General features: G+C 38.9%; 1 pseudogene; it reads right to left on the bottom strand.

Annotated features, from left to right (window-relative positions):
* Positions 1–1,389: 1,389 nt before the first annotated feature.
* On the bottom strand, positions 1,390–10,397 carry LOC131383647 (large ribosomal subunit protein eL8-like; annotated as a pseudogene).
* Between the last annotated feature and the right edge of the window lie 2,499 nt (positions 10,398–12,896).

Here is a 12,896-nt window from a genome sequence, read left to right on the forward strand (position 1 = left end):
GAGAGATGAGAAGTAAGTAGGCAAGAGACTGTATTTGATTTTATCTTTCTGCTTAACCTGTGTTTTCAATTTATAAACCAATTGGATACAAAATACTTATTACAGAACATGACTGTTTCCTTTTATATTATGAGTTGATCAACCGAGTGGTTTCTTGTGGTTATTAGAATCTTTGTTCAAATAAAGCCAAGTAAGAAAAATGGGTTGGGCCTCATCTGTCAGAGGGCAGAGGTAAGAAATAAGTAGACAAAGCACAGTATCAGAATGCATTTGACTGCAAGAAATAGAAAAGTCATCTGTACAGGCCTAAACAAAGGAGCTTCATATTTCTTACATAACAAGAAGTCTGGAGGTAGGCAGTTGCCTGAGTCAGTTCAGTAATCTAATGATTTCAGGGCCAGCTTCTTCGTCATTTTCCTGGCCAGAATATAGCTACTGTGGCTCCAGTCACCATATCCATGTTCAGGACAAGAAAGAAGACAGGTAGGGACATTCTACTTGTGGAGTCTTGTCTTTTTATTAGGAAGACAGCCTTCCCTAGTGGACTTTCCCTTTCTCTCCTTGGCCAGGATTCGGTCATGTGCCCACTCATCGGCCAATCCCTGAGGAAAGAAAAGGAAATTACTATGACTGATTTAGACCAATTTCAGCTCATTCCTTTTTGTTGAAAAGGGGTCTACCCTTCCTGAAATCAAGGGATCTCTTTCAAAAACCTGAATACAAATTGGAGTTTTGTTACCAGGGAAGAAGAGAGAAACATTTCTTGTTTAGACTAGGCACAGTGTCTGCCTTATGTGCCAATGGATCAAAAAGTGGCCGCACACCCAGACTCAGGGTGGGGAGGCTCCTGAAAACTTAGTATGGAAAGATTCACAGAACTCTGCACATTAAACTAGAAGGTTGTCCCTGGCTAATCTCGTACTCCACTATCTCCATTGCAGAGTCTTATGTGGTTCTTTCTTTCTCACTGCAAATTAAAGATGAAGGATTCTTTTGGGAGGCTGAGGTGGGCAGATCACTTGAGGCCAGGAGTTTGAGACCAGCCTGACCAACATGGTGAAACTCCATCACTACTAAAAATATAAAAATTAGCCGGGCATGGTGGCAGGTGCCTGTAATCCCAGCTGAGGCAGAAGAATCACTGTAATCCCAGCTGAGGCAGAAGAATCACTTGAACCTGGGGGTAGAGTTTGCAGTGAGCTGAGATCATGCCACTGCACTCCAGCCTGGGTGACAGAGCAAGACTCCGTCTCAAAAAAAAAAAAAAAAAAAGAATTCTTCAGCCAGTGCATAGCCCACTGCAATGGGTGGTCTCCTGCCCTTTTTCTTTTTCTGGAAGTTTGTATTATTTTAATTATTTTTATGTACAGAAAACTCAACAGTGTGCATTTAATCCAGTTTGGTGGCAAGTTCTTTAGCCTATGCCTTTTCAAGCTTGGCAATGTGAGCCACAGACTTGGGACCCAGGACATTGCCACCCCAGTGACGGCAGATCTCATCGTATCTGTTGTTGTAGTTGGTCCTGATAGCTTCCATCAGCTTAGCCAAAGCTTCTTTGTCTTCCGAATTCACCTGTGTGAAGGCAACAGTGATCCAGGTCTTCCTGTGGACTATATGTCCCAGTCTTGCCTTCCTCTTGATAATGCAGGGGAAGAGACCCCCATTTTATGACACAAGGCAGGCAGGAAGACAACAAGCTTGATGGGATCCACATCATATACAGTCACCACCAGCTGAGCCTTCTTGTTCTCCACCAAGGTGATGATGGTGTTAACTCCTGCTTGAAGGACAAGTGATCTCCTAGTGGGGATGTCCCCTTTGCTGCAAGCTTTCTTCTCAGCCCAGACCAACAGCCTCTGCTTCTTCTCTTGCTTTGTCTTTCTCTTTTTTGGTCTGTAGTTGTGGGCCAGCTTAAGCAACTGAGTAGCTGTTTGGTGGTGCAGGTCCTGGGTGAACTGATTAATTGCAGGATGCACTTTCAGCCGCTTACAGAGGATAACTCTCTGCCACTGCAACCTGACATAGTGGGACCATTTCATGAAGCAAGTGAGGCCCCTTTCGGGCTGGATGTTCTGTCCAATGCCAAAATTCTTAGGCCTTTTCTCAAACAGGGGATTCACCACTTTTTTAACCTCCTGCTTCATCATGACAGCGGGGGCTAGAGCCACCTTATTCCCCTTGGCCTTCTTTCTTTTCAGTATCTTGGGCACTCTTGCCCTTTTTCATTCTTTCTCAGCTGCCAGAGCCTCTTAAGGACCTAAGGAAAAAAATAGCTAACACCTTTTGGGCTCTTACTGTGTGCTGGGCACTGTGCCGAGCACTTGGATACTATTAGTTTCATCCTTATTTTATACTTGAGAAACTGTAAGTTAACCTTCTTAGCCTGGGGCCACAATCACTCAGGAACTGTGGACTGCTCTGTTTCCCTGGTTAGGAGCTACCAGTCTACTGTTTGTTTCTTCCATTTTCAATAAGCTCAGTTTCTGCATCCCTATCACTTTATAGTGTTTCTCAGAGTATTCTGGAAAGGCTACCGTGTAAGTATAAGCTGACCAGTCATACTATTAAGTGGCAAGGCCAATTCTTGACTTTCAGAGTCTGTGCTCTGAAAAACTGTGTTTAGCTATCTAATCTCTCCAAAGAGAAGGATAGTAAAATGGAGATTGAGAGGGCTAATCTAAATATCCAAAGCTTGGCGTTAAACCTTACAGACTGCAATAGACAGCAAATGTAAATTTAACAAGGGCTTTCTGAAGATATAATGCCTGAAATTTAATGCTAATAGGAGAGTTTTCATATTCTAAGGAATTTTTGTGAGGCAGCTCTCTGGGGGACAAGCCTACAGCTTGTCCAATAAAAGCCTTTCAGGCGACTTCCTTCAATAAAAGCCACATTAACTCTCAAAGAAATGATAATATAGGTGATTATTCATTTTTCAAACATCTCCTTGAACTTATCAGAACTGTGCCTTTACAGAGGAATAGGAATGGGAATCTCATGTTAGATGGAGATGCTGTTTCTTACAGGTGACATAAAATGAAACACACCTATTTGAACATCATTTTTTTAAAATCTTGTTTTGTTTCTTGGATGTTTTTGTTGAAGCTGAAAAGCTTTTTCTGAGCAGTAAGTGACCTTGACAAAAACTGGCTTTGCTCTACAGATATTTTAAAGTTATAACGGTCAGATGGACACACCTGATTGATACTGTTTTCACACCCAATTCTCTGCTGTTTATTTTAATGTGCATAACTTGCCTGCATTAGCTTGTGCTGACTCTAACTGACAGTGGAGCATTCTGCAGTGACTTTTTTATGGCAGTCTTCATACAAAAGTACTTTATGGTATGGTTTGAGCCAAGTTTGTACACTAAAAACTAAAAGGACAGTTAATGGGTGCAGCACACCAACATGGCACATGTATGTATATGTAACAAACCTGCACGTTGTGCACATGTACCCTAAAACTTAAAGCATAATAATAAAAAAAAAACTAAAAGGACTGTTATTTTTTCAAGATTGAACTGGAGGAAGACTCCGGGGCACTGCCCTTCCAATGCCAAGCAGTAAACCCATCTACACTCTGTCATCATTATATGTAAACATCATTTAATGAGTGCTTTCATGGAAAATCATGTAAAGAATGTGGAAGAATTCTTTTTTCCTTTTATGTTTTCACAGAATGTAAGGGCATAGGAGGTTTTGCCAGCTCAAATACGGTCTTGTTTTTGCCGTCTTATTGATTTAGGAATGAAAGAACAACCTGGTTTCGGGTGTGGATTTCTAAGCATTTGATCTTTTGTTGAAATACCATTCTTATTTCATGATGTTCAAGTACTTTGACAGCTTCTTCTTAATGAGGGTACTGGAATGAGGTGGGGTGGGGGTCAGGAGTAAGCAGCATATCAGAGGGTATATTTGCCCTTTCTATGCAATCTCAAAGTAGACTCTTGTTCTCAGATTAATTTTCTTTATAGAGGAGGAAATACATTTGAATTTCCCACAATAAAGGTAAAGAACTTCTGTTTCATATGCAAAGTATAGCATAGAACTTAAAATAAAAATTTCCATTTGTATGCTTATGCATCGAAGTATGCAAAGACTGGTTCAATAGCTAACAGAACTAACAATAAATGCCTTTTTCAAAGGGTTACCCATTGGAGCTAGGCTATTAAAAGAATTGTGTTTCACTGCCAAGTATCTGAGCTTGCCTAAACATGCTACACTAGCTGTGAATCATTTTAGTAATAATGATGTATAGGAGAAAATTGTAATATATATAAGGAGCTTTAACTGACTTTTTCCTCGAAATGCTCTCTAATGTAATACATTGGCCTATAGCATAGCCAATATTATCAGAAAGGTAACAAAAGAAGAGAGACAATGTATATTCTTTCACAGGAAGCTAGCCACTCAAAAAGTAAAGTAGGCTCTTTGTTTTAATGTTGGTGATAGCTGGTTAGGATGTTTACTTCTGGAGAGAATCTTCAGATTGTCTCTGGTACAAGAACAGAGATCCATAAACTGGTAGCATTTAAATCACAGGTTAAAACTCCTTCATTCTCTGAAAATGTTCTAAAATTGGATTGTGGTAATAGTTATACAATTCCTATCCCATTATGTACAGAAAGAACATTTAAATCACTCATTCAAAAAATGAAATGAAAAATTGCAATCAGGAAAATTCTCTCAGTATCATGAGACATATTATGAACCAATATATGCCTCTTTTTCATGTCCAACAGTTTCTTTGTGGGAATCCAAGTGACAGAAAAGAGCATGTTGGTACCAGACACCTTGAAAGATAATTATTGGGCTATTTTGGATACTCTTACTTAGTTAAGCTCTGTTTATAACATTTTAGGAATTATCCAATAAAAATAAATACCCTCCACTTAGCAAAATACAGATTGGACATATTGGAAAGATTATCCTTTATTTAGTGCTAGGAGATGTGTGGATGGCATATTCCTCCTCTCTTCTTGAAGCCATTTCCCTCTGCTTTGTTCAGTCCAACCTCTGCGCGACTCGCATTCCCCTAACCCCTACTGGTGTCACACCATGCTTTCCCTCTCTTTTTGGCCCTCTCTCTTCAGGCCAGTTTTCCCTCTAACCCTCAAGATGCCAAATATTCGTTGCTGCCTTCTCCTAGCTTGAACTATTTGCTAGGGAGTTCTCCTCCCTATGGTAAAAATAAGGACATCTCACTCTTCAGGGCCACAATATCTCTATTTTATGAGAGGCTAACTATAAGTTTGGTGTGATATAGTTTCTGGACCTGCTTCCAGCTTTGATCTTTACCATGAATAACTTCTTTTGAACATGTGTGACAACTTGATTCTCAAAACAACAACCCTGAGAAGTGGTTATGATTGTTATTCCCATCTTAGCCCTGGGGAAACTGAGATCTAGATATATCATATAACTTTCCCAAGGCCACACAAACTAAGATGTAGCCAGGATCCAAGCCAAAAGGTTTGATACAGAATCCATTCTCCAAACTATGACTCTATGCTACCTCTTTGAAATAACATTTATGGACTCACTACTATGGGCTGTCATTGTACTAAGTAACTTAATACAATCTCTCATTTAATTGTTAAAACTGCCCTATAATATTAATATCAATATTTTTGGTCAGTTTTTTTTTCTGTAAAGTGAGGCTAAAATACTAGTAACCCCTTGTTGCCTCAGTACTTCATCATGTCTGTATTATAACACATTATATTTAATAACATTGTATTCCTCAACTAGAAAGTAAGCTCACTGAGAATTTGTCTTACTCACCTTTGCCTTCCAAGTACAAAGTATGCTGTCTGGCACCTAGTAGGCATTCATAAAATATTTGAGGAATGAATACATGCTTCCTTAATATGGTAAATGAGACAGTATATGATAGTGCCATCCAAACTTCATTGTTATGCAAATGCTATATATGATTAATAATAATCACCCATCTAACTATGCTTAATAGGAAGTAAGATACTCTCCTTTACTGGGTGAGATCTGCATTTTTACAGTGGTTTCTTGAATCATTGCCCTTGCCTGTGCTTCCCGGAAGACCAAAGGTAGACTGTTTTCTGAATATTTCCATGGAAAGAGAAAACCACCTTCTTTTGAAGTTCTATACCCTATTTAAAAATCTAACCCTAATCTAAACATTAGATTATCTCTAATTTTATTTTTAAAAATTTTAAGTCTCTCGATTACAAATGCCAGTAATGTGTTGTCTTTATCTACAGAATAAGCATGATGAATAAAGTGCAAATGTATTGTAGAGAGCTGAAAGAGCCTTAGACACCAGGCAAGTAAATGAAAACAAAGTATTGTTAATGATTACCCTGGATACTTTAAGAAGAATGTAGAAGATCAATAGATCTACAGAACATTAATCCTTCTAGAAAATGTGAGCATCCTAGATTTTATTTGTTTAAGATTGATACAATCGAGTTATATTTTTGTGAGTCTAATGGAAGAGAATCACGTTATCTCTCAGGAAAGCAATCCTCTCAGCTGTGCTGACCAAGGTTCCTCTAATTCTTTCAACCAATGAAGTAGTTGATATATTCTTGTAAACTTTCTGGGGACAATTTGTCCATTATTGGGCCTGAACTTGAACAGCTGGAGAAAGAAAGAAAAATTAAACAACTCCTCTTACATCAAAATAATATAACTGTCTCATTTTAATAAAATCCTAGAGCACATCCTAGAGTCACCAGCAAGTAACAGGTATTCAATAAATGCTCTTCTAGTAAATGGGTGAAAATCTAAATTTGTGAAAAAGATCAATAAAACTGTGATCATTTACACTCCCAAAAGACATATCTGCTCATTTGGTTTAGAATGCCAACTTTAAATGTGGATCTTTTCACTAGTATTACGGAATAAGAATGTGAGCTTTTTCTTTTGAAGTTACTTAGTCCCTTTCCCCACCTACAGGGTTATACCTATCACCTCAGCAGCTTATCACTTTATCTATCATGTATATGAAGAGAGGGCTTCTAGTTCCTGAATTTTCATAAGTACCAATACCGAATTTAAAAAAATAAAAATCTGCTGGACCACCATGATATATAGATTTAAAATGTGCTTTAACGTATTATGACTTAGCATACGTAGCTTTCCCTCCAACATCTGTATCCTGATTTGTAGTCAAATAAACCTTCCTGCTGCAGATGGCATGTGCATAGTTGTTCTGAGGTGTAATACATCAACATAGCATTTCTAAACAGAGAGCAATAATGAATTCAATTAGGGGAAGAAATAAAACATCGAGCCTTTTCTTATAATAAATCTTTTACTAAGCTTCCCACATCACATGTTTGCTGAGGAAATAATACATGTCATTCAGATTAAGGGTTATTGTAGACTGCTGAGGGAAACATGAAATTCTGGAGGTTTCAGCAGTCCTGTGAAACCCTGAAACATAGAAAGTGTACAAATTAGAAAAGGATGTAATATGTGACTAATGATACCTCTTGGGATACCTTTGGAAACCATATTTACTGTTATGATCACTAGATTCATTTAAGCTACAGGAGTTGAAAAGCAATACCCTAGTAAGTGAAAAACACCTCTGAGTTCATTAGATGGGGTTGTGATTTAAGCTCTAAAGGCTTTTTTCCTTGCTGTCATTCTTTATATTTCTGGAAATGTGGTACTTGAACTCCTAATAAAAGTAGTCTACATCATGTTCATATAATCTACAGTTCCTGGAAAGCACATTTACACCTCCACATCTGTAGCTAAAGCTGGGACTGAACAGAAACTTAATTCACCCCAGATGTCACCCACTAGAAGTTCTGGAGTAGGGCTGCTGTTCTTAGAATTTTCTATCCACTGATTATGTCTCAAGCAATGGTTTAAATATTCAACCCAGAGTCTCCTAGCCCAAATGTTGTAAACTGTTTCCATATACTATGCCAAGTGCAAAATTAATTGAATCCCACAAAGTTAATCCCCAGTCCTGTTCCTTCATTTGTGGAAGGAAATAATGGCTATTTTGACATTATTTAGACAGATAATTCCAAGTCCTTTTGTCATAAGCATCTGAAAAAGAAATTTTGTTCTTCTGGCTTGGTAAGGTATCAGTCCATACTGCTTTTAAAAAGATTACATGACAATTTCTTTGAAAAAAAAAAAAGTATATGTATATCATTTGGGCTGCTGATCACCAGCACAGCATGTGATGAATCAACATAATCAGACAGTCAATTTCTGTGTAATGATATTCTTAATCTGCAATAATATTCTTCATTCTTTAGCTTTGAATTCTTCTACTCCTCAGTTGGTATGGAATCAGTATTCCCATCCCCAGGTGATATACCTGATTGGAGGGGCTTTAACGGACAAAATAAGATCAGTGCATAAACCATAGGCTTCTCCACAGTGAGCAGAAATCAAGTAGGGTACACCTTCATTCCCACTCTAACCTATTTATAGTTTTTAGTTTTGCCTCTTAAATTCATGTATTTCTTGGCGTCTTGCTTAGAGTCACCTTTTTGACACATGAGTCCTGCCAGGTGTGTGGGTTAGTGAGTCTGTACAATTTCTCAGCAGGCCTTGCTGATGCTGCAGCTTCTTAGTTGTAGTTCCAGGAAGGCTGCTGCAAGCACATTGCGCCTTATGAATACTGGAGCTTTCTCTAGAGAGAAACCATTTGTTGCTATGTCAGGCCAGATACAGAAGCCAGATTATCTAGGCTCAGTTGGTATAACTACTCATAAAAATTACTACTTATTAAGAATATCCTCAGGATTTATTAAGGGAACAATGTAAAAATGGCCATGTGAAAATAGTTTTGCACTTTTGCAAAATTCCTGTTAAAGGCATTGTTCATTGTGTATTTAATAATAAATCTGAGGCCAGGCGCAATGGCTCACACCTGTAATCCCAGCACTTTGAGAGGCCGAGGCAAGTGGATCACAAAGTCAGGAGTTCAAGACCAGCCTGGCCAAGATGGTGAAACCCCATCTCTACTAAAAATACAAAAATTAGCCAGGTGTGGTGGTGGGCGCCTGTAATCCCACCTACTCCAGAGGCTGAGGCAGGAGAATCGCTTGAACCCAGGTGGCAGAGGTTGCAGTGAGCAGAGATCGTGCCACTGCACTCCAGCCTGGGCGACAGAGCAAGACTCCGTCTCAAAATAAATAAATAAATAAATAAATAAATAAATAAATCCGAGACTCATTAGCCTGACAAATTCCTCTCAAAATATGTCTCCTGAAAACCTGATGTGTATTTCTCTGTTAAACATTGAGATCTACGAAACCCATTCAATTCTCCCTTCTGTATTGACTAAAAGTTAGAGCTAAACTTCATGCTTAATGGTACTAATAATTTTATTCTAGTTTCCTGATATACATTTTCTTTCTCCTTCCTCTGTGGTGGTCTGTGGAATGGTATTGGTGGTCTCTGAATGCCTGAGCTTGTATACAAAAGTGTGTGTTATGTGTTTTGTTTGTTCGTACATACTTACTTGCATTTTCTGGGGAAAGAGCACAAAGTTTTCATCAGATTTTCAAAGGGATGCATTACCTTCCCAAATTTAAGGACTATAATACCATCTGGTGTTTTATATCTCTGATCTCACCTTTAACTGTTCTGTCTTTATAACAATTATGTTTGCATGATAACCTAAATCCTTTTTCTTTTTCTTTTTCTTTTTTTTTTTTTGAGACGAAGTCTTGCCCTGTTGCCCAGGCTGGAGTGCAGTGGCGTGATCTTGGCTTACTGCAAGCTTGGCCTCCCAGGTTCACGCCATTCTCCTGCCTCAGCCTCCCTAGTAGCTGGGACTACAGGCACCCGCAACCACACCCGGCTAATTTTTTGTATTTTTAGTAGAGACAGGGTTCCACCGTGTTAGCCAGGATGGTCTCGATCTCCTGACCTTGTGCTCCACCTGCCTTGGCCTCCCAAAGTGCTGGGATTACAGGTGTGAACTACCATGCCCGGCCCCTAAATCCTTTTTCATGGGGAGAGAGGGAAGGAAAAGCTAGATGGCAGTAAAAATTAAACAAATACAAATACAACAGCATATTTTATTGTCAAGTACTCAGTCTGTTAGTAGGTATGATTTTGGGGGGCTTTCTCCCCCTAGAAACAATGGACTACATCTGTATGGCATACATCTATATGAAAATGTAATCTGATGTCTTTTAATTTTTTTTCTTGTCTTAAGAAAAAAAAAATTATCTAGACAGGTCTATCTAGAAGGTCTCCTATATGAAGCATCTCCTAAATACTATAGGGAGATTATATACATAGAAAATTCCTTACCATGTGACATTGATATCCATATTGACTTGGGAAGGAAAAACTCCACTGTGTTGTACTTTTTTTTTTTTTTTTTTGAGACTGAGTCTCACTCTGTTGTCCTGGCTGGACTGTGAGCGCCATCTCCGCTTACTGCAACCTCCACCTTGCAAGTTCAAATGATTCTCCCACTTCAGTCTCTCAAGTAGCTGGGATTACAGGCGCCCACCACCACACCTGGTGATTTTTTGAATTTTTAGTAGAGTCTGGGTTTCAGCATGTTGACCAGGCTGATCTTGAACTCTTGACTTCAGGCGATCTGCCTGCCTCAGCCTCCCAAAGTGCTGGTATTACAGGTGTGAGCCACCATGCCCGGCCTGTGTTGTACATATTAATGCCCAACCAGTGTTGTACATATATATTAATGTGAGATTTTAAAAACAACTCCACAGGACTTGCCTTGCTAATTTGGAATCTTGTTCAGAGAAAAAGACTTGATGAGAAAAGATCTCAGGAGATCAAATAGTAACACCATACCATTGGAGGAGCAGATATATTGCCCCCTAGAATAAAATATCTTCTATCTTGATTTTTCAAAATAATTTTTTATGAACATATTGTGAATTACACAGGACACCAACCCTGCTGCTTTGGGAGCAAAAAGACAGAGCTGACAGATGTAGATATTTGCCAGGAACAACCATGTGAATTTATAAATATTTTACAAGTGCAGCTTTCAGAAGAGTGACTTTTACTGCCATATTAATGCAACTTGCAAATTTATAGTCTGGGCACTTGTGGGTTATGAATGTCCAGTATTCATGGCTAGTGCCAAGAACATGGTTTATGTTTTGAAATTCTTTTTTTCTCTGATTACAGACTTCTTGGCTGTTAAGCTCTGCATTATAATTCAGCTGTACATGAGGTGCAAAGCTACATAATACATCAGTTTCCACTCCCAATGGCTAGACTCATAAATATACTCATTACAACACACTTCATGTGACAGAATGACATACAAAGCATAAAAATATCTCTATAGAGTAGAGAATTAGTGGTAGTAGAAGCAACAGTAGCATGATTCCATGCCTCTGGCCAGACCCATAATATGTGACCTAATGTTATAATTATTTGTCATAATATAAAGAAAACTAGAATCATATGTTTTTAGAAATAATATCTTAGTATATATTAGATCAACACACTCATGAGTGTTGTCATATGTATTGAAGGCTACACTACTGAAAAGATTTTAGTTACTCTAATCTTTCGGCAGGGAGATTATGGAGGAAGAAGTACCACTGCAACTCTTTCCTTGTAAGTTTCTAAGTTGCTTTTCCACCGATTGTGCCCAAAGTAAAAGAGTCTTTCTAGCATTCCAGGCTCTGGAGAAAGAGAGCAGATTTATCTGGGCTTGAGCAAAAAACAGCCTGGGGGGAAATCTTAAAGGTGACCGGACTTTGGTCACATGTCAGAGGGTTCTCCTTTTTCAAGATGTTATTATGACCTAGGCAGAATTGTTGCCGTTGAAGAAAGTCAGCACTGTTGCCCAACCTTTCTGCCTTCCGTTAAGTAACTCTGTTACCTTGTACACATCACTTCTCAGGTTCATAGTTCCTCTTCACTGAAATGTTGAAGTTGTGCCATATGATTGCAAAATTCTTTCCAGCTGTAATTTTTTTTCTACTGCATGTGTGCCAACATATGCAGATATTGATTAACAGTACATTATAATCTGCAATATTAGTTGTTTTATCAGTGTGCACACTTTCATTCTCTAAAACCCATCAGTGAAAAAATGCTTCACTGTTTTACTCCCCAATGTCCACCATTTCTTGCTCTGTATTAAGATTGTATATTATTCCTAAAAGAGGTCATTGGGACCAGATGCAGTGGCTCATGCCTGTAATCCCAGTAATTTGGGAGGCCAAGGCAGGAGGATTCCTTGAGCCCAGGAGTTTGAGGCCAGCCTAGGCAACATGGCAAAACTCCATTTCTACAAAAAATACAAAAATTAGACAGGCATGGTAATGCATGCCTGTTATCCCAGCTGAGGTGGGAGGATTGCTTGAGCCCAGGAGGTCAAGGCTGCAGTGAGCTGTGATCGAGCCATTGCACTCCAGCATGGGTGACAGAACAAGACTCTGTCTAAAAAAATAATAATAATAAAAGAGGTTATCGGGAATGTAACCTTAAATAATGGGGAATCTTGTGTTCTTACAAAAAAATTTGTGATTAGTTCAGTGAGTAAAGCTTTTCCAAATTACCAAAGCTAAATAAATAAATAATCCCTGTTTATTCCAAGGCTTAATCCTACTGAGGCCTCCAACCTGATTCCTGATTAATCATGCAGCAGACAGCAGCTGCTGCTTCTTCTTCTTCTTCTTCTTCTTCTTCTTCTTCTTCTTCTTCTTCTTATTCTTATTCTTATTCTTATTCTTATTCTTATTCTTTTTTTTGGAGATGGAGTCTTGCTGTCTTGCTGTGTCACCCAGGCTGGAGTGCAGTGGCGTGATCTTGGCTCACTGCAACCTCCGCCTCCCGGGTTCAAGTGATTCTTCTGCTTCAACCTCCCAAGAAGCTGGGAATACAGGCATGCTCCACCATGCCCGGCCAATTTTTGTATTTTTAGTAGAGACGGAG

Source organism: Hylobates moloch, unplaced genomic scaffold (genome assembly GCF_009828535.3).
Source record: "Hylobates moloch isolate HMO894 unplaced genomic scaffold, HMol_V3 SCAFFOLD_1, whole genome shotgun sequence".
NCBI classification, from domain to species: Eukaryota; Metazoa; Chordata; class Mammalia; order Primates; family Hylobatidae; genus Hylobates; species Hylobates moloch.